Raw genomic sequence first — 22,702 nt, 5'->3', positions numbered from 1 at the left:
AGGTTATGATTATAATGCAATTAAATGCAAAGAGGCAAGCAAGCTGGACAAGAATGATGAAAATAATCCCTGGAGAAGGAGAACAAGGGGGACAAAGGACAAACACAAATCTCCGAACACAGCTAGGTGACTGGCGCGCGACCGAAAAAGTCCGCCTGGCACGGGTATCGATCCCGAGACCTCTCCATTACAGGTGGAGCGCTCTACCAACTGAGCTAACCAGGGGTTAGACGTCAGTAGAGCAAACGGGTTTTATCAGCTGCCACCAGTCTAACACCCACAAGGGTGAATCTTGCAATTTAAGGTTATGATTATAATGCAATTAAATGCAAAGGGGCAAGCAAGCTGGACAAGAATGATGAAAATAATCCCTGGAGAAGGGGAACAAGGGGGACAAAGGACAAACACAAATCTCCAAACACAGTTAGGTGACTGGCGCGCAACCGAAAAAGTCCGCCTGGCACGGGTATCGATCCCGAGACCTCTCCATTACAGGTGGAGCGCTCTACCAACTGAGCTATCCAGGGGTTAGACGTCAGTAGAGCAAACGGGTTTTATCAGCTGCCACCAGTCTAACACCAACCAGGGTGAATTTTGCAATTTAATGTTATGATTATAATGAAATTAAATGCAAAGGGGCAAGCAAGCTGGACAAGAATGATGAAAATAATCCCTGGAGAAGGAGAACAAGGGGGACAAAGGACAAACACAAATCTCCGAACACAGTTAGGTGACTGGCGCGCGACCGAAAAAGTCCGCCTGGTCCGGGTATCGATCCCGAGACCTCTCCATTACAGGTGGAGCGCTCTACCAACTGAGCTATCCAGGGGTTAGACGTCAGTAGAGCAAACGGGTTTTATCAGCTGCCACCAGTCTAACACCCACAAGGGTGAATCTTGCAATTTAAGGTTATGATTATAATGCAATTAAATGCAAAGGGGCAAGCAAGCTGGACAAGAATGATGAAAATAATCCCTGGAGAAGGGGAACAAGGGGGACAAAGGACAAACACAAATCTCCAAACACAGTTAGGTGACTGGCGCGCAACCGAAAAAGTCCGCCTGGCACGGGTATCGATCCCGAGACCTCTCCATTACAGGTGGAGCGCTCTACCAACTGAGCTATCCAGGGGTTAGACGTCAGTAGAGCAAACGGGTTTTATCAGCTGCCACCAGTCTAACACCAACCAGGGTGAATTTTGCAATTTAAGGTTATGATTATAATGAAATTAAATGCAAAGGGGCAAGCAAGCTGGACAAGAATGATGAAAATAATCCCTGGAGAAGGAGAACAAGGGGGACAAAGGACAAACACAAATCTCCAAACACAGTTAGGTGACTGGCGCGCGACCGAAAAAGTCCGCCTGGTCCGGGTATCGATCCCGAGACCTCTCCATTACAGGTGGAGCGCTCTACCAACTGAGCTAACCAGGGGTTAGACGTCAGTAGAGCAAACGGGTTTTATCAGCTGCCACCAGTCTAACACCCACAAGGGTGAATCTTGCAATTTAAGGTTATGATTATAATGCAATTAAATGCAAAGGGGCAAGCAAGCTGGACAAGAATGATGAAAATAATCCCTGGAGAAGGGGAACAAGGGGGACAAAGGACAAACACAAATCTCCAAACACAGTTAGGTGACTGGCGCGCAACCGAAAAAGTCCGCCTGGCACGGGTATCGATCCCGAGACCTCTCCATTACAGGTGGAGCGCTCTACCAACTGAGCTATCCAGGGGTTAGACGTCAGTAGAGCAAACGGGTTTTATCAGCTGCCACCAGTCTAACACCAACCAGGGTGAATTTTGCAATTTAAGGTTATGATTATAATGAAATTAAATGCAAAGGGGCAAGCAAGCTGGACAAGAATGATGAAAATAATCCCTGGAGAAGGGGAACAAGGGGGACAAAGGACAAACACAAATCTCCGAACACAGTTAGGTGACTGGCGCGCGACCGAAAAAGTCCGCCTGGTACGGGTATCGATCCCGAGACCTCTCCATTACAGGTGGAGCGCTCTACCAACTGAGCTAACCAGGGGTTAGACGTCAGTAGAGCAAACGGGTTTTATCAGCTGCCACCAGTCTAACACCCACAAGGGTGAATTTCGCAATTTAAGGTTATGATTATAATGAAATTAAATGCAAAGGGGCAAGCAAGCTGGACAAGAATGATGAAAATAATCCCTGGAGAAGGGGAACAAGGGGACGAAGGACAAACACAAATCTCCAAACACAGTTAGGTGACTGGCGCGCGACCGAAAAAGTCCGCCTGGTACGGGTATCGATCCCGAGACCTCTCCATTACAGGTGGAGCGCTCTACCAACTGAGCTATCCAGGGGTTAGACGTCAGTAGAGCAAACGGGTTTTATCAGCTGCCACCAGTCTAACACCAACCAGGGTGAATTTTGCAATTTAAGGTTATGATTATAATGAAATTAAATGCAAAGGGGCAAGCAAGCTGGACAAGAATGATGAAAATAATCCCTGGAGAAGGGGAACAAGGGGGACAAAGGACAAACACAAATCTCCAAACACAGTTAGGTGACTGGCGCGCGACCGAAAAAGTCCGTCTGGTACGGGTATCGATCCCGAGACCTCTCCATTACAGGTGGAGCGCTCTACCAACTGAGCTATCCAGGGGTTAGACGTCAGTAGAGCAAACGGGTTTTATCAGCTGCCACCAGTCTAACACCAACCAGGGTGAATTTTGCAATTTAAGGTTATGATTATAATGAAATTAAATGCAAAGGGGCAAGCAAGCTGGACAAGAATGATGAAAATAATCCCTGGAGAAGGGGAACAAGGGGGACAAAGGACAAACACAAATCTCCAAACACAGTTAGGTGACTGGCGCGCGACCGAAAAAGTCCGCCTGGTACGGGTATCGATCCCGAGACCTCTCCATTACAGGTGGAGCGCTCTACCAACTGAGCTAACCAGGGGTTAGACGTCAGTAGAGCAAACGGGTTTTATCAGCTGCCACCAGTCTAACACCCACAAGGGTGAATTTTGCAATTTAAGGTTATGATTATAATGAAATTAAATGCAAAGGGGCAAGCAAGCTGGACAAGAATGATGAAAATAATCCCTGGAGAAGGGGAACAAGGGGACGAAGGACAAACACAAATCTCCAAACACAGTTAGGTGACTGGCGCGCGACCGAAAAAGTCCGCCTGGTACGGGTATCGATCCCGAGACCTCTCCATTACAGGTGGAGCGCTCTACCAACTGAGCTATCCAGGGGTTAGACGTCAGTAGAGCAAACGGGTTTTATCAGCTGCCACCAGTCTAACACCAACCAGGGTGAATTTTGCAATTTAAGGTTATGATTATAATGAAATTAAATGCAAAGGGGCAAGCAAGCTGGACAAGAATGATGAAAATAATCCCTGGAGAAGGGGAACAAGGGGGACAAAGGACAAACACAAATCTCCAAACACAGTTAGGTGACTGGCGCGCGACCGAAAAAGTCCGCCTGGTACGGGTATCGATCCCGAGACCTCTCCATTACAGGTGGAGCGCTCTACCAACTGAGCTATCCAGGGGTTAGACGTCAGTAGAGCAAACGGGTTTTATCAGCTGCCACCAGTCTAACACCAACCAGGGTGAATTTTGCAATTTAAGGTTATGATTATAATGAAATTAAATGCAAAGGGGCAAGCAAGCTGGACAAGAATGATGAAAATAATCCCTGGAGAAGGAGAACAAGGGGGACAAAGGACAAACACAAATCTCCGAACACAGTTAGGTGACTGGCGCGCGACCGAAAAAGTCCGCCTGGTACGGGTATCGATCCCGAGACCTCTCCATTACAGGTGGAGCGCTCTACCAACTGAGCTATCCAGGGGTTAGACGTCAGTAGAGCAAACGGGTTTTATCAGCTGCCACCAGTCTAACACCAACCAGGGTGAATTTTGCAATTTAAGGTTATGATTATAATGAAATTAAATGCAAAGGGGCAAGCAAGCTGGACAAGAATGATGAAAATAATCCCTGGAGAAGGGGAACAAGGGGGACAAAGGACAAACACAAATCTCCAAACACAGTTAGGTGACTGGCGCGCGACCGAAAAAGTCCGCCTGGTACGGGTATCGATCCCGAGACCTCTCCATTACAGGTGGAGCGCTCTACCAACTGAGCTAACCAGGGGTTAGACGTCAGTAGAGCAAACGGGTTTTATCAGCTGCCACCAGTCTAACACCCACAAGGGTGAATCTTGCAATTTAAGGTTATGATTATAATGCAATTAAATGCAAAGGGGCAAGCAAGCTGGACAAGAATGATGAAAATAATCCCTGGAGAAGGGGAACAAGGGGGACGAAGGACAAACACAAATCTCCAAACACAGCTAGGTGACTGGCGCGCGACCGAAAAAGTCCGCCTGGTACGGGTATCGATCCCGAGACCTCTCCATTACAGGTGGAGCGCTCTACCAACTGAGCTAACCAGGGGTTAGACGTCAGTAGAGCAAACGGGTTTTATCAGCTGCCACCAGTCTAACACCCACAAGGGTGAATCTTGCAATTTAAGGTTATGATTATAATGCAATTAAATGCAAAGGGGCAAGCAAGCTGGACAAGAATGATGAAAATAATCCCTGGAGAAGGGGAACAAGGGGGACAAAGGACAAACACAAATCTCCAAACACAGATAGGTGACTGGCGCGCGACCGAAAAAATCCGCCTGGTACGGGTATCGATCCCGAGACCTCTCCATTACAGGTGGAGCGCTCTACCAACTGAGCTAACCAGGGGTTAGACGTCAGTAGAGCAAACGGGTTTTATCAGCTGCCACCAGTCTAACACCCACAAGGGTGAATCTTGCAATTTAAGGTTATGATTATAATGCAATTAAATGCAAAGGGGCAAGCAAGCTGGACAAGAATGATGAAAATAATCCCTGGAGAAGGGGAACAAGGGGGACAAAGGACAAACACAAATCTCCAAACACAGCTAGGTGACTGGCGCGCGACAGAAATAGTCCGCCTAGTCCGGGTATCGATCCCGAGACCTCTCCATTACAGGTGGAGCGCTCTACCAACTGAGCTAACCAGGGGTTAGACGTCAGTAGAGCAAACGGGTTTTATCAGCTGCCACCAGTCTAGCACCCACAAGGGTGAATCTTGCAATTTAAGGTTATGATTATAATGCAATTAAATGCAAAGAGGCAAGCAAGCTGGACAAGAATGATGAAAATAATCCCTGGAGAAGGGGAACAAGGGGGACAAAGGACAAACACAAATCTCCAAACACAGCTAGGTGACTGGCGCGCGACCGAAAAAGTCCGCCTGGTCCGGGTATCGATCCCGAGACCTCTCCATTACAGGTGGAGCGCTCTACCAACTGAGCTAACCAGGGGTTAGACGTCAGTAGAGCAAACGGGTTTCATCAGCTGCCACCAGTCTAACACCCACAACGGTAAATCTTGCAATTTAAGGTTATGATTATAATGCAATTAAATGCAAAGGGGCAAGCAAGCTGGACAAGAATGATGAAATTAATCCCTGGAGAAGGGGAACAAGGGGGACAAAGGACAAACACAAATCTCCAAACACAGCTAGGTGACTGGCGCGCGACCGAAAAAGTCCGCCTGGTCCGGGTATCGATCCCGAGACCTCCCCATTACAGGTGGAGCGCTCTACCAACTGAGCTAACCAGGGGTTAGACGTCAGTAGAGCAAACGGGTTTTATCAGCTGCCACCAGTCTAACACCAACAAGGGTGAATCTTGCAATTTAAGGTTATGATTATAATGCTATTAAATGCAAAGAGGCAAGCAAGCTGGACAATAATGATGAAAATAATCACTGGAGAAGGGGAACAAGGGGGACAAAGGACAAACACAAATCTCCAAACACAGCTAGGTGACTGGCGCGCGACCGAAAAAGTCCGTCTGGTACGGGTATCGATCCCGAGACCTCTCCATTACAGGTGGAGCGCTCTACCAACTGAGCTAACCAGGGGTTAGACGTCAGAAGAGCAAACGGGTTTTATCAGCTGCCACCAGTCTAACACCAACCAGGGTGAATTTTGCAATTTAAGGTCATTATTATAATGCAATTAAATGCAAAGGGGCAAGCAAGCTGGACAAGAATGATGAAAATAATCCCTGGAGAAGGGGAACAAGGGGGACAAAGGACAAACACAAATCTCCAAACACAGCTAGGTGACTGGCGCGCGACCGAAAAAGTCCGCCTGGTACGGGTATCGATCCCGAGACCTCTCCACTACAGGTGGAGCGCTCTACCAACTGAGCTAACCAGGGGTTAGACGTCAGTAGAGCAAACGGGTTTCATCAGCTGCCACCAGTCTAACACCCACAACGGTAAATCTTGCAATTTAAGGTTATGATTATAATGCAATTAAATGCAAAGGAGCAAGCAAGCTGGACAAGAATGATGAAAATAATCCCTGGAGAAGGGGAACAAGGGGGACAAAGGAAAAACACAAATCTCCAAACACAGCTAGGTGACTGGCGCGCGACCGAAAAAGTCCGCCTGGTCCGGGTATCGATCCCGAGACCTCTCCATTACAGGTGGAGCGCTCTACCAACTGAGCTAACCAGGGGCTAGACGTCAGTAGAGCAAACGGGTTTTATCAGCTGCCACCAGTCTAACACCAACAAGGGTGAATCTTGCAATTTAAGGTTATGATTATAATGCAATTAAATGCAAAGAGGCAAGCAAGCTGGACAATAATGATGAAAATAATCACTGGAGAAGGGGAACAAGGAGGACAAAGGACAAACACAAATCTCCAAACACAGTTAGGTGACTGGCGCGCAACCGAAAAAGTCCGCCTGGCACGGGTATCGATCCCGAGACCTCTCCATTACAGGTGGAGCGCTCTACCAACTGAGCTATCCAGGGTTTAGACGTCAGTAGAGCAAACGGGTTTTATCAGCTGCCACCAGTCTAACACCAACCAGGGTGAATTTTGCAATTTAAGGTTATGATTATAATGCAATTAAATACAAAGGGGCAAGCAAGCTGGACAAGAATGATGAAAATAATCCCTGGAGAAGGAGAACAAGGGAGACAAAGGACAAACACAAATCTCCAAACACAGCTAGGTGACTGGCGCGCGACCGAAAAAATCCGCCTGGTACGGGTATCGATCCCGAGACCTCTCCATTACAGGTGGAGCGCTCTACCAACTGAGCTAACCAGGGGTTAGACGTCAGTAGAGCAAACGGGTTTTATCAGCTGCCACCAGTCTAACACCCACAAGGGTGAATCTTGCAATTTAAGGTTATGATTATAATGAAATTAAATGCAAAGGGGCAAGCAAGCTGGACAAGAATGATGAAAATAATCCCTGCAGAAGGGGAACAAGGGGGACAAAGGACAAACACAAATCTCCAAACACAGCTAGGTGACTGGCGCGCGACCGAAAAAGTCCGCCTGGTACGGGTATCGATCCCGAGACCTCTCCATTACAGGTGGAGCGCTCTACCAACTGAGCTAACCAGGGGTTAGACGTCAGTAGAGCAAACGGGTTTTATCAGCTGCCACCATTCTAACACCCACAAGGGTGAATCTTGCAATTTAAGGTTATGATTATAATGCAATTAAATGCAAAGGGGCAAGCAAGCTGGACAAGAATGATGAAAATAATCCCTGGAGAAGGGGAACAAGGGGGACAAAGGACAAACACAAATCTCCAAACACAGATAGGTGACTGGCGCGCGACCGAAAAAATCCGCCTGGTACGGGTATCGATCCCGAGACCTCTCCATTACAGGTGGAGCGCTCTACCAACTGAGCTAACCAGGGGTTAGACGTCAGTAGAGCAAACGGGTTTTATCAGCTGCCACCAGTCTAACACCCACAAGGGTGAATCTTGCAATTTAAGGTTATGATTATAATGCAATTAAATGCAAAGGGGCAAGCAAGCTGGACAAGATTGATGAAAATAATCCCTGGAGAAGGGGAACAAGGGGGACAAAGGACAAACACAAATCTCCAAACACAGCTAGGTGACTGGCGCGCGACCGAAAAAGTCCGCCTAGTCCGGGTATCGATCCCGAGACCTCTCCATTACAGGTGGAGCGCTCTACCAACTGAGCTAACCAGGGGTTAGACGTCAGTAGAGCAAACGGGTTTTATCAGCTGCCACCAGTCTAGCACCCACAAGGGTGAATCTTGCAATTTAAGGTTATGATTATAATGCAATTAAATGCAAAGAGGCAAGCAAGCTGGACAAAAATGATGAAAATAATCCCTGGAGAAGGGGAACAAGGGGGACAAAGGACAAACACAAATCTCCAAACACAGCTAGGTGACTGGCGCGCGACCGAAAAAGTCCGCCTGGTCCGGGTATCGATCCCGAGACCTCTCCATTACAGGTGGAGCGCTCTACCAGCTGAGCTAACCAGGGGTTAGACGTCAGTACAGCAAACGGGTTTCATCAGCTGCCACCAGTCTAACACCCACAACGGTAAATCTTGCAATTTAAGGTTATGATTTTAATGCAATTAAATGCAAAGGGGCAAGCAAGCTGGACAAGAATGATGAAAATAATCCCTGGAGAAGGGGAACAAGGGGGACAAAGGACAAACACAAATCTCCAAACACAGCTAGGTGACTGGCGCGCGACCGAAAAAGTCCGCCTGGTCCGGGTATCGATCCCGAGACCTCCTCATTACAGGTGGAGCGCTCTACCAACTGAGCTGACCAGGGGTTAGACGTCAGTAGAGCAAACGGGTTTTATCAGCTGCCACCAGTCTAACACCAACAAGGGTGAATCTTGCAATTTAAGGTTATGATTATAATGCTATTAAATGCAAAGAGGCAAGCAAGCTGGACAAGAATGATGAAAATAATCCCTGGAGAAGGGGAACAAGGGGGACAAAGGACAAACACAAATCTCCAAACACAGCTAGGTGACTGGCGCGCGACCGAAAAAGTCCGCCTGGTCCGGGTATCGATCCCGAGACCTCTCCATTACAGGTGGAGCGCTCTACCAACTGAGCTAACCAGGGGCTAGACGTAAGTAGAGCAAACGGGTTTTATCAGCTGCCACCAGTCTAACACCAACAAGGGTGAATCTTGCAATTTAAGGTTATGATTATAATGCAATTAAATGCAAAGAGGCAAGCAAGCTGGACAATAATGATGAAAATAATCACTGGAGAAGGGGAACAAGGAGGACAAAGGACAAACACAAATCTCCAAACACAGTTAGGTGACTGGCGCGCAACCGAAAAAGTCCGCCTGGCACGGGTATCGATCCCGAGACCTCTCCATTACAGGTGGAGCGCTCTACCAACTGAGCTATCCAGGGGTTAGACGTCAGTAGAGCAAACGGGTTTTATCAGCTGCCACCAGTCTAACACCAACCAGGGTGAATTTTGCAATTTAAGGTTATGATTATAATGCAATTAAATGCAAAGGGGCAAGCAAGCTGGACAAGAATGATGAAAATAATCCCTGGAGAAGGAGAACAAGGGAGACAAAGGACAAACACAAATCTCCAAACACAGCTAGGTGACTGGCGCCCGACCGAAAAAATCCGCCTGGTACGGGTATCGATCCCGAGACCTCTCCATTACAGGTGGAGCGCTCTACCAACTGAGCTAACCAGGGGTTAGACGTCAGTAGAGCAAACGGGTTTTATCAGCTGCCACCAGTCTAGCACCAACAAGGGTGAATCTTGCAATTTAAGGTTATGATTATAATGCAATTAAATGCAAAGAGGCAAGCAAGCTGGACAAAAATGATGAAAATAATCCCTGGAGAAGGGGAACAAGGGGGACAAAGGACAAACACAAATCTCCAAACACACCTAGGTGACTGGCGCGCGACCGAAAAAGTCCGCCTGGTCCGGGTATCGATCCCGAGACCTCTCCATTACAGGTGGAGCGCTCTACCAACTGAGCTAACCAGGGGTTAGGCGTCAGTAGAGCAAACGGGTTTCATCAGCTGCCACCAGTCTAACACCCACAACGGTAAATCTTGCAATTTAAGGTTATGATTATAATGCAATTAAATGCAAAGGGGCAAGCAAGCTGGACAAGAATGATGAAAATAATCCCTGGAGAAGGGGAACAAGGGGGACAAAGGACAAACACAAACCTCCAAACACAGCTAGGTGACTGGCGCGCGACCGAAAAAGTCCGCCTGGTCCGGGTATTGATCCCGAGACCTCTCCATTACAGGTGGAGCGCTCTACCAACTGAGCTAACCAGGGGCTAGACGTCGGTAGAGCAAACGGGTTTTATCAGCTGCCACCAGTCTAACACCAACAAGGGTGAATCTTGCAATTTAAGGTTATGATTATAATGCAATTAAATGCAAAGAGGCAAGCAAGCTGGACAATAATGATGAAAATAATCACTGGAGAAGGGGAACAAGGAGGACAAAGGACAAACACAAATCTCCAAACACAGTTAGGTGACTGGCGCGTAACCGAAAAAGTCCGCCTGGCACGGGTATCGATCCCGAGACCTCTCCATTACAGGTGGAGCGCTCTACCAACTGAGCTATCCAGGGGTTAGACGTCAGTAGAGCAAACGGGTTTTATCAGCTGCCACCAGTCTAACACCAACCAGGGTGAATTTTGCAATTTAAGGTTGTGATTATAATGCAATTAAATGCAAAGGGGCAAGCAAGCTGGACAAGAATGATGAAAATAATCCCTGGAGAAGGAGAACAAGGGAGACAAAGGACAAACACAAATCTCCAAACACAGCTAGGTGACTGGCGCGCGACCGAAAAAATCCGCCTGGCACGGGTATCGATCCCGAGACCTCTCCATTACAGGTGGAGCGCTCTACCAACTGAGCTATCCAGGGGTTAGACGTCAGTAGAGCAAACGGGTTTTGTCAGCTGCCACCAGTCTAACACCAACCAGGGTGAATTTTGCAATTTAAGGTTATGATTATAATGCAATTAAATGCAAAGGGGCAAGCAAGCTGGACAAGAATGATGAAAATAATCCCTGGAGAAGGAGAACAAGGGAGACAAAGGACAAACACAAATCTCCAAACACAGCTAGGTGACTGGCGCGCGACCGAAAAAATCCGCCTGGTACGGGTATCGATCCCGAGACCTCTCCATTACAGGTGGAGCGCTCTACCAACTGAGCTAACCAGGGGTTAGACGTCAGTAGAGCAAACGGGTTTTATCAGCTGCCACCAGTCTAACACCCACAAGGGTGAATCTTGCAATTTAAGGTTATGATTATAATGAAATTAAATGCAAAGGGGCAAGCAAGCTGGACAAGAATGATGAAAATAATCCCTGCAGAAGGGGAACAAGGAGGACAAAGGACAAACACAAATCTCCAAACACAGCTAGGTGACTGGCGCGCGACCGAAAAAGTCCGCCTGGTACGGGTATCGATCCCGAGACCTCTCCATTACAGGTGGAGCGCTCTACCAACTGAGCTAACCAGGGGTTAGACGTCAGTAGAGCAAACGGGTTTTATCAGCTGCCACCAGTCTAACACCCACAAGGGTGAATCTTGCAATTTAAAGTTATGATTATAATGCAATTAAATGCAAAGGGGCAAGCAAGCTGGACAAGAATGATGAAAATAATCCCTGGAGAAGGGGAACAAGGGGGACAAAGGACAAACACAAATCTCCAAACACAGATAGGTGACTGGCGCGCGACCGAAAAAATCCGCCTGGTACGGGTATCGATCCCGAGACGTCTCCATTACAGGTGGAGCGCTCTACCAACTGAGCTAACCAGGGGTTAGACGTCAGTAGAGCAAACGGGTTTTATCAGCTGCCACCAGTCTAACACCCACAAGGGTGAATCTTGCAATTTAAGGTTATGATTATAATGCAATTAAATGCAAAGGGGCAAGCACGCTGGACAAGAATGATGAAAATAATCCCTGGAGAAGGGGAACAAGGGGGACAAAGGACAAACACAAATCTCCAAACACAGCTAGGTGACTGGCGCGCGACCGAAAAAGTCCGCCTAGTCCGGGTATCGATCCCGAGACCTCTCCATTACAGGTGGAGCGCTCTACCAACTGAGCTAACCAGGGGTTAGACGTCAGTAGAGCAAACGGGTTTTATCAGCTGCCACCAGTCTAGCACCCACAAGGGTGAATCTTGAAATTTAAGGTTATGATTAAATGCAATTAAATGCAAAGAGGCAAGCAAGCTGGACAAGAATGATGAAAATAATCCCTGGAGAAGGGGAACAAGGGGGACAAAGGACAAACACAAATCTCCAAACACAGCTAGGTGACTGGCGCGCGACCGAAAAAGTCCGCCTGGTCCGGGTATCGATCCCGAGACCTCTCCATTACAGGTGGAGCGCTCTACCAACTGAGCTAACCAGGGGTTAGACGTCAGTAGAGCAAACGGGTTTCATCAGCTGCCACCAGTCTAACACCCACAACGGTAAATCTTGCAATTTAAGGTTATGATTATAATGCAATTAAATGCAAAGGGGCAAGCAAGCTGGACAAGAATGATGAAAATAATCCCTGGAGAAGGGGAACAAGGGGGACAAAGGACAAACACAAATCTCCAAACACAGCTAGGTGACTGGCGCGCGACCGAAAAAGTCCGCCTGGTCCGGGTATCGATCCCGAGACCTCCCCATTACAGGTGGAGCGCTCTACCAACTGAGCTAACCAGGGGTTAGACGTCAGTAGAGCAAACGGGTTTTATCAGCTGCCACCAGTCTAACACCAACAAGGGTGAATCTTGCAATTTAAGGTTATGTTTATAATGCTATTAAATGCAAAGAGGCAAGCAAGCTGGACAATAATGATGAAAATAATCACTGGAGAAGGGGAACAAGGGGGACAAAGAACAAACACAAATCTCCAAACACAGCTAGGTGACTGGCGCGCGACCGAAAAAGTCCGCCTGGTACGGGTATCGATCCCGAGACCTCTCCACTACAGGTGGAGCCCTCTACCAACTGAGCTAACCAGGGGTTAGACGTCAGTAGAGCAAACGGGTTTCATCAGCTGCCACCAGTCTAACACCCACAACGGTAAATCTTGCAATTTAAGGTTATGATTATAATGCAATTAAATGCAAAGGGGCAAGCAAGCTGGACAAGAATGATGAAAATAATCCCTGGAGAAGGGGAACAAGGGGGACAAAGGACAAACACAAATCTCCAAACACAGCTAGGTGACTGGCGCGCGACCGAAAAAGTCCGCCTGGTCCGGGTATCGATCCCGAGACCTCTCCATTACAGGTGGAGCGCTCTACCAACTGAGCTAACCAGGGGCTAGACGTCAGTAGAGCAAACGGGTTTTATCAGCTGCCACCAGTCGAACACCAACAAGGGTGAATCTTGCAATTTAAGGTTATGATTATAATGCAATTAAATGCAAAGAGGCAAGCAAGCTGGACAATAATGATGAAAATAATCACTGGAGAAGGGGAACAAGGAGGACAAAGGACAAACACAAATCTCCAAACACAGTTAGGTGACTGGCGCGCAACCGAAAAAGTCCGCCTGGCACGGGTATCGATCCCGAGACCTCTCCATTACAGGTGGAGCGCTCTACCAACTGAGCTATCCAGGGGTTAGACGTCAGTAGAGCAAACGGGTTTTATCAGCTGCCACCAGTCTAACACCAACCAGGGTGAATTTTGCAATTTAAGGTTATGATTATAATGAAATTAAATGCAAAGGGGCAAGCAAGCTGGACAAGAATGATGAAAATAATCCCTGGAGAAGGAGAACAAGGGGGACAAAGGACAAACACAAATCTCCGAACACAGCTAGGTGACTGGCGCGCGACCGAAAAAGTCCGCCTGGTACGGGTATCGATCCCGAGACCTCTCCATTACAGGTGGAGCGCTCTACCAACTGAGCTAACCAGGGGTTAGACGTCAGTAGAGCAAACGGGTTTTATCAGCTGCCACCAGTCTAACACCCACAAGGGTGAATCTTGCAATTTAAGGTTATGATTATAATGCAATTAAATGCAAAGGGGCAAGCAAGCTGGACAAGAATGATGAAAATAATCCCTGGAGAAGGGGAACAAGGGGGACGAAGGACAAACACAAATCTCCAAACACAGCTAGGTGACTGGCGCGCGACCGAAAAAGTCCGCCTGGTACGGGTATCGATCCCGAGACCTCTCCATTACAGGTGGAGCGCTCTACCAACTGAGCTAACCAGGGGTTAGACGTCAGTAGAGCAAACGGGTTTTATCAGCTGCCACCAGTCTAACACCCACAAGGGTGAATCTTGCAATTTAAGGTTATGATTATAATGCAATTAAATGCAAAGGGGCAAGCAAGCTGGACAAGAATGATGAAAATAATCCCTGGAGAAGGGGAACAAGGGGGACAAAGGACAAACACAAATCTCCAAACACAGATAGGTGACTGGCGCGCGACCGAAAAAATCCACCTGGTACGGGTGTCGATCCCGAGACCTCTCCATTACAGGTGGAGCGCTCTACCAACTGAGCTAACCAGGGGTTAGACGTCAGTAGAGCAAACGGGTTTTATCAGCTGCCACCAGTCTAACACCCACAAGGGTGAATCTTGCAATTTAAGGTTATGATTATAATGCAATTAAATGCAAAGGGGCAAGCAAGCTGGACAAGAATGATGAAAATAATCCCTGGAGAAGGGGAACAAGGGGGACAAAGGACAAACACAAATCTCCAAACACAGCTAGGTGACTGGTGCGCGACAGAAAAAGTCCGCCTAGTCCGGGTATCGATCCCGAGACCTCTCCATTACAGGTGGAGCGCTCTACCAACTGAGCTAACCAGGGGTTAGACGTCAGTAGAGCAAACGGGTTTTATCAGCTGCCACCAGTCTAGCACCCACAAGGGTGAATCTTGCAATTTAAGGTTATGATTATAATGCAATTAAATGCAAAGAGGCAAGCAAGCTGGACAAGAATGATGAAAATAATCCCTGGAGAAGGGGAACAAGGGGGACAAAGGACAAACACAAATCTCCAAACACAGCTAGGTGACTGGCGCGCGACCGAAAAAGTCCGCCTGGTCCGGGTATCGATCCCGAGACCTCTCCATTACAGGTGGAGCGCTCTACCAACTGAGCTAACCAGGGGTTAGACGTCAGTAGAGCAAACGGGTTTCATCAGCTGCCACCAGTCTAACACCCACAACGGTAAATCTTGCAATTTAAGGTTATGATTATAATGCAATTAAATGCAAAGGGGCAAGCAAGCTAGACAAGAATGATGAAAATAATCCCTGGAGAAGGGGAACAAGGGGGACAAAGGACAAACACAAATCTCCAAACACAGCTAGGTGACTGGCGCGCGACCGAAAAAGTCCGCCTGGTTCGGGTATCGATCCCGAGACCTCCCCATTACAGGTGGAGCGCTCTACCAACTGAGCTAACCAGGGGTTAGACGTCAGTAGAGCAAACGGGTTTTATCAGCTGCCACCAGTCTAACACCAACAAGGGTGAATCTTGCAATTTAAGGTTATGATTATAATGCTATTAAATGCAAAGAGGCAAGCAAGCTGGACAATAATGATGAAAATAATCACTGGAGAAGGGGAACAAGGGGGACAAAGGACAAACACAAATCTCCAAACACAGCTAGGTGACTGGCGCGCCACCGAAAAAGTCCACCGGGTACGGGTATCGATCCCGAGACCTCTCCATTACAGGCGGAGCGCTCTACCAACTTAGCTAGCCAGGGGTTAGACGTAAGTAGAGCAAACGGGTTTTATCAGCTGCCACCAGTCTAACACCAACAAGGGTGAACCTTGCAATTTAAGGTTATGATTATAATGCAATTAAATGCAAAGAGGCAAGCAAGCTGGACAATAATGATGAAAATAATCACTGGAGAAGGGGAACAAGGGGGACAAAGGACAAACACAAATCTCCAAACACAGCTAGGTGACTGGCGCGCGACCGAAAAAGTCCGTCTGGTACGGGTATCGATCCCGAGACCTCTCCATTACAGGTGGAGCGCTCTACCAACTGAGCTAACCAGGGGTTAGACGTCAGAAGAGCAAACGGGTTTTATCAGCTGCCACCAGTCTAACACCAACCAGGGTGAATTTTGCAATTTAAGGTCATTATTATAATGCAATTAAATGCAAAGGGGCAAGCAAGCTGGACAAGAATGATGAAAATAATCCCTGGAGAAGGGGAACAAGGGGGACAAAGGACAAACACAAATCTCCAAACACAGCTAGGTGACTGGCGCGCGACCGAAAAAGTTCGCCTGGTACGGGTATCGATCCCGAGACCTCTCCACTACAGGTGGAGCGCTCTACCAACTGAGCTAACCAGGGGTTAGACGTCAGTAGAGCAAACGGATTTCATCAGCTGCCACCAGTCTAACACCCACAACGGTAAATCTTGCAATTTAAGGTTATGATTATAATGCAATTAAATGCAAAGGGGCAAGCAAGCTGGACAAGAATGATGAAAATAATCCCTGCAGAAGGGGAACAAGGGGGACAAACGACAAACACAAATCTCCAAACACAGCTAGGTGACTGGCGCGCGACCGAAAAAGTCCGCCTGGTCCGGGTATCGATCCCGAGACCTCTCCATTACAGGTGGAGCGCTCTACCAACTGAGCTAACCAGGGGCTAGACGTCAGTAGAGCAAACGGGTTTTATCAGCTGCCACCAGTCGAACACCAACAAGGGTGAATCTTGCAATTTAAGGTTATGATTATAATGCAATTAAATGCAAAGAGGCAAGCAAGCTGGACAATAATGATGAAAATAATCACTGGAGAAGGGGAACAAGGAGGACAAAGGACAAACACAAATCTCCAAACACAGTTAGGTGACTGGCGCGCAACCGAAAAAGTCCGCCTGGCACGGGTATCGATCCCGAGACCTCTCCATTACAGGTGGAGCGCTCTACCAACTGAGCTATCCAGGGGTTAGACGTCAGTAGAGCAAACGGGTTTTATCAGCTGCCACCAGTCTAACACCAACCAGGGTGAATTTTGCAATTTAAGGTTATGATTATAATGAAATTAAATGCAAAGGGGCAAGCAAGCTGGACAAGAATGATGAAAATAATCCCTGGAGAAGGAGAACAAGGGGGACAAAGGACAAACACAAATCTCCGAACACAGCTAGGTGACTGGCGCGCGACCGAAAAAGTCCGCCTAGTCCGGGTATCGATCCCGAGACCTCTCCATTACAGGTGGAGCGCTCTACCAACTGAGCTAACCAGGGGTTAGACGTCAGTAGAGCAAACGGGTTTTATCAGCTGCCACCAGTCTAGCACCCACAAGGGTGAATCTTGCAATTTAAGGTTATGATTATAATGCAATTAAATGCAAAGAGGCAAGCAAGCTGGACAAGAATGATGAAAATAATCCCTGGAGAAGGGGAACAAGGGGGACAAAGGACAAACACAAATCTCCAAACACAGCTAGGTGACTGGCGCGCGACCGAAAAAGTCCGCCTGGTCCGGGTATCGATCCCGAGACCTCTCCATTACAGGTGGAGCGCTCTACCAACTGAGCTAACCAGGGGTTAGACGTCAGTAGAGCAAACGGGTTTCATCAGCTGCCACCAGTCTAACACCCACAACGGTAAATCTTGCAATTTAAGGTTATGATTATAATGCAATTAAATGCAAAGGGGCAAGCAAGCTAGACAAGAATGATGAAAATAATCCCTGGAGAAGGGGAACAAGGGGGACAAAGGACAAACACAAATCTCCAAACACAGCTAGGTGACTGGCGCGCGACCGAAAAAGTCCGCCTGGTTCGGGTATCGATCCCGAGACCTCCCCATTACAGGTGGAGCGCTCTACCAACTGAGCTAACCAGGGGTTAGACGTCAGTAGAGCAAACGGGTTTTATCAGCTGCCACCAGTCTAACACCAACAAGGGTGAATCTTGCAATTTAAGGTTATGATTATAATGCTATTAAATGCAAAGAGGCAAGCAAGCTGGACAATAATGATGAAAATAATCACTGGAGAAGGGGAACAAGGGGGACAAAGGACAAACACAAATCTCCAAACACAGCTAGGTGACTGGCGCGCCACCGAAAAAGTCCACCGGGTACGGGTATCGATCCCGAGACCTCTCCATTACAGGCGGAGCGCTCTACCAACTTAGCTAACCAGGGGTTAGACGTAAGTAGAGCAAACGGGTTTTATCAGCTGCCACCAGTCTAACACCAACAAGGGTGAACCTTGCAATTTAAGGTTATGATTATAATGCAATTAAATGCAAAGAGGCAAGCAAGCTGGACAATAATGATGAAAATAATCACTGGAGAAGGGGAACAAGGGGGACAAAGGACAAACACAAATCTCCAAACACAGCTAGGTGACTGGCGCGCGACCGAAAAAGTCCGTCTGGTACGGGTATCGATCCCGAGACCTCTCCATTACAGGTGGAGCGCTCTACCAACTGAGCTAACCAGGGGTTAGACGTCAGAAGAGCAAACGGGTTTTATCAGCTGCCACCAGTCTAACACCAACCAGGGTGAATTTTGCAATTTAAGGTCATTATTATAATGCAATTAAATGCAAAGGGGCAAGCAAGCTGGACAAGAATGATGAAAATAATCCCTGGAGAAGGGGAACAAGGGGGACAAAGGACAAACACAAATCTCCAAACACAGCTAGGTGACTGGCGCGCGACCGAAAAAGTTCGCCTGGTACGGGTATCGATCCCGAGACCTCTCCACTACAGGTGGAGCGCTCTACCAACTGAGCTAACCAGGGGTTAGACGTCAGTAGAGCAAACGGATTTCATCAGCTGCCACCAGTCTAACACCCACAACGGTAAATCTTGCAATTTAAGGTTATGATTATAATGCAATTAAATGCAAAGGGGCAAGCAAGCTGGACAAGAATGATGAAAATAATCCCTGCAGAAGGGGAACAAGGGGGACAAAGGACAAACACAAATCTCCAAACACAGCTAGGTGACTGGCGCGCGACCGAAAAAGTCCGCCTGGTCCGGGTATCGATCCCGAGACCTCTCCATTACAGGTGGAGCGCTCTACCAACTGAGCTAACCAGGGGCTAGACGTCAGTAGAGCAAACGGGTTTTATCAGCTGCCACCAGTCGAACACCAACAAGGGTGAATCTTGCAATTTAAGGTTATGATTATAATGCAATTAAATGCAAAGAGGCAAGCAAGCTGGACAATAATGATGAAAATAATCACTGGAGAAGGGGAACAAGGAGGACAAAGGACAAACACAAATCTCCAAACACAGTTAGGTGACTGGCGCGCAACCGAAAAAGTCCGCCTGGCACGGGTATCGATCCCGAGACCTCTCCATTACAGGTGGAGCGCTCTACCAACTGAGCTATCCAGGGGTTAGACGTCAGTAGAGCAAACGGGTTTTATCAGCTGCCACCAGTCTAACACCAACCAGGGTGAATTTTGCAATTTAAGGTTATGATTATAATGAAATTAAATGCAAAGGGGCAAGCAAGCTGGACAAGAATGATGAAAATAATCCCTGGAGAAGGAGAACAAGGGGGACAAAGGACAAACACAAATCTCCGAACACAGATAGGTGACTGGCGCGCGACCGAAAAAGTCCGCCTGGTACGGGTATCGATCCCGAGACCTCTCCATTACAGGTGGAGCGCTCTACCAACTGAGCTAACCAGGGGTTAGACGTCAGTAGAGCAAAAGGGTTTTATCAGCTGCCACCAGTCTAACACCCACAAGGGTGAATCTTGCAATTTAAGGTTATGATTATAATGCAATTAAATGCAAAGAGGCAAGCAAGCTGGACAAGAATGATGAAAATAATCCCTGCAGAAGGGGAACAAGGGGGACAAAGGACAAACACAAATCTCCAAACACAGTTAGGTGACTGGCGCGCGACCGAAAAAGTCCGCCTGGTACGGGTATCGATCCCGAGACCTCTCCATTACAGGTGGAGCGCTCTACCAACTGAGCTAACCAGGGGTTAGACGTCAGTAGAGCAAAAGGGTTTTATCAGCTGCCACCAGTCTAACACCCACAAGGGTGAATCTTGCAATTTAAGGTTATGATTATAATGCAATTAAATGCAAAGGGGCAAGCAAGCTGGACAAGAATGATGAAAATAATCCCTGGAGAAGGGGAACAAGGGGGACGAAGGACAAACACAAATCTCCAAACACAGCTAGGTGACTGGCGCGCGACCGAAAAAGTCCGCCTGGTACGGGTATCGATCCCGAGACCTCTCCATTACAGGTGGAGCGCTCTACCAACTGAGCTAACCAGGGGTTAGACGTCAGTAGAGCAAACGGGTTTTATCAGCTGCCACCAGTCTAACACCCACAAGGGTGAATCTTGCAATTTAAGGTTATGATTATAATGCAATTAAATGCAAAGGGGCAAGCAAGCTGGACAAGAATGATGAAAATAATCCCTGGAGAAGGGGAACAAGGGGGACAAAGGACAAACACAAATCTCCAAACACAGATAGGTGACTGGCGCGCGACCGAAAAAATCCGCCTGGTACGGGTATCGATCCCGAGACCTCTCCATTACAGGTGGAGCGCTCTACCAACTGAGCTAACCAGGGGTTAGACGTCAGTAGAGCAAACGGGTTTTATCAGCTGCCACCAGTCTAACACCCACAAGGGTGAATCTTGCAATTTAAGGTTATGATTATAATGCAATTAAATGCAAAGGGGCAAGCAAGCTGGACAAGAATGATGAAAATAATCCCTGGAGAAGGGGAACAAGGGGGACAAAGGACAAACACAAATCTCCAAACACAGCTAGGTGACTGGTGCGCGACAGAAAAAGTCCGCCTAGTCCGGGTATCGATCCCGAGACCTCTCCATTACAGGTGGAGCGCTCTACCAACTGAGCTAACCAGGGGTTAGACGTCAGTAGAGCAAACGGGTTTTATCAGCTGCCACCAGTCTAGCACCCACAAGGGTGAATCTTGCAATTTAAGGTTATGATTATAATGCAATTAAATGCAAAGAGGCAAGCAAGCTGGACAAGAATGATGAAAATAATCCCTGGAGAAGGGGAACAAGGGGGACAAAGGACAAACACAAATCTCCAAACACAGCTAGGTGACTGGCGCGCGACCGAAAAAGTCCGCCTGGTCCGGGTATCGATCCCGAGACCTCTCCATTACAGGTGGAGCGCTCTACCAACTGAGCTAACCAGGGGTTAGACGTCAGTAGAGCAAACGGGTTTCATCAGCTGCCACCAGTCTAACACCCACAACGGTAAATCTTGCAATTTAAGGTTATGATTATAATGCAATTAAATGCAAAGGGGCAAGCAAGCTGGACAAGAATGATGAAAATAATTCCTGGAGAAGGGGAACAAGGGGGACAAAGGACAAACACAAATCTCCAAACACAGCTAGGTGACTGGCGCGCGACCGAAAAAGTCCGCCTGGTCCGGGTATCGATCCCGAGACCTCCCCATTACAGGTGGAGCGCTCTACCAACTGAGCTAACCAGGGGTTAGACGTCAGTAGAGCAAACGGGTTTTATCAGCTGCCACCAGTCTAACACCAACAAGGGTGAATCTTGCAATTTAAGGTTATGATTATAATGCTATTAAATGCAAAGAGGCAAGCAAGCTGGACAATAATGATGAAAATAATCACTGGAGAAGGGGAACAAGGGGGACAAAGGACAAACACAAATCTCCAAACACAGCTAGGTGACTGGCGCGCCACCGAAAAAGTCCACCGGGTACGGGTATCGATCCCGAGACCTCTCCATTACAGGCGGAGCGCTCTACCAACTTAGCTAACCAGGGGTTAGACGTAAGTAGAGCAAACGGGTTTTATCAGCTGCCACCAGTCTAACACCAACAAGGGTGAACCTTGCAATTTAAAGTTATGATTATAATGCAATTAAATGCAAAGAGGCAAGCAAGCTGGACAATAATGATGAAAATAATCACTGGAGAAGGGGAACAAGGGGGACAAAGGACAAACACAAATCTCCAAACACAGCTAGGTGACTGGCGCGCGACCGAAAAAGTCCGTCTGGTTCGGGTATCGATCCCGAGACCTCTCCATTGCAGGTGGAGCGCTCTACCAACTGAGCTAACCAGGGGTTAGACGTCAGAAGAGCAAACGGGCTTTATCAGCTGCCACCAGTCTAACACCAACCAGGGTGAATTTTGCAATTTAAGGTCATTATTATAATGCAATTAAATGCAAAGGGGCAAGCAAGCTGGACAAGAATGATGAAAATAATCCCTGGAGAAGGGGAACAAGGGGTACAAAGGACAAACACAAATCTCCAAACACAGCTAGGTGACTGGCGCGCGACCGAAAAAGTTCGCCTGGTACGGGTATCGATCCCGAGACCTCTCCACTACAGGTGGAGCGCTCTACCAACTGAGCTAACCAGGGGTTAGACGTCAGTAGAGCAAACGGATTTCATCAGCTGCCACCAGTCTAACACCCACAACGGTAAATCTTGCAATTTAAGGTTATGATTATAATGCAATTAAATGCAAAGGGGCAAGCAAGCTGGACAAGAATGATGAAAATAATCCCTGGAGAAGGGGAACAAGGGGGACAAAGGACAAACACAAATCTCCAAACACAGCTAGGTGACTGGCGCGCGACCGAAAAAGTCCGCCTGGTCCGGGTATCGATCCCGAGACCTCTCCATTACAGGTGGAGCGCTCTACCAACTGAGCTAACCAGGGGTTAGACGTTAGTAGAGCAAACGGGTTTTATCAGCTGCCACCAGTCTAACACCAACAAGGATGAACCTTGCAATTTAAGGTTATCATTATAATGCAATTAAATGCAAAGAGGCAAGCAAGCTGGACAATAAT

At 47.7% G+C, this 22,702-nt stretch overlaps 1 protein-coding gene and 1 non-coding gene across 2 annotated transcripts in view; one reads left to right on the top strand and one right to left on the bottom strand.

The window, feature by feature from the left end:
- Window positions 1-22,702, top strand: part of LOC121836676 (gastric triacylglycerol lipase-like) — a 113,819-nt gene that overhangs the window by 27,136 nt on the left and 63,981 nt on the right. The window lies entirely within an intron of this gene.
- On the bottom strand, window positions 21,892-21,966 carry Trnaa-ugc. The gene has a single exon. It is a non-coding gene; the product is annotated as a tRNA-Ala (tRNA).

The sequence above is a fragment of the Ixodes scapularis genome, unplaced genomic scaffold, assembly GCF_016920785.2.
Source record: "Ixodes scapularis isolate PalLabHiFi unplaced genomic scaffold, ASM1692078v2 PGA_scaffold2__306_contigs__length_199485367, whole genome shotgun sequence".
In the NCBI taxonomy this organism is placed as follows: Eukaryota; Metazoa; Arthropoda; class Arachnida; order Ixodida; family Ixodidae; genus Ixodes; species Ixodes scapularis.
This window is presented reverse-complemented; position numbering and strand designations above follow the sequence as displayed.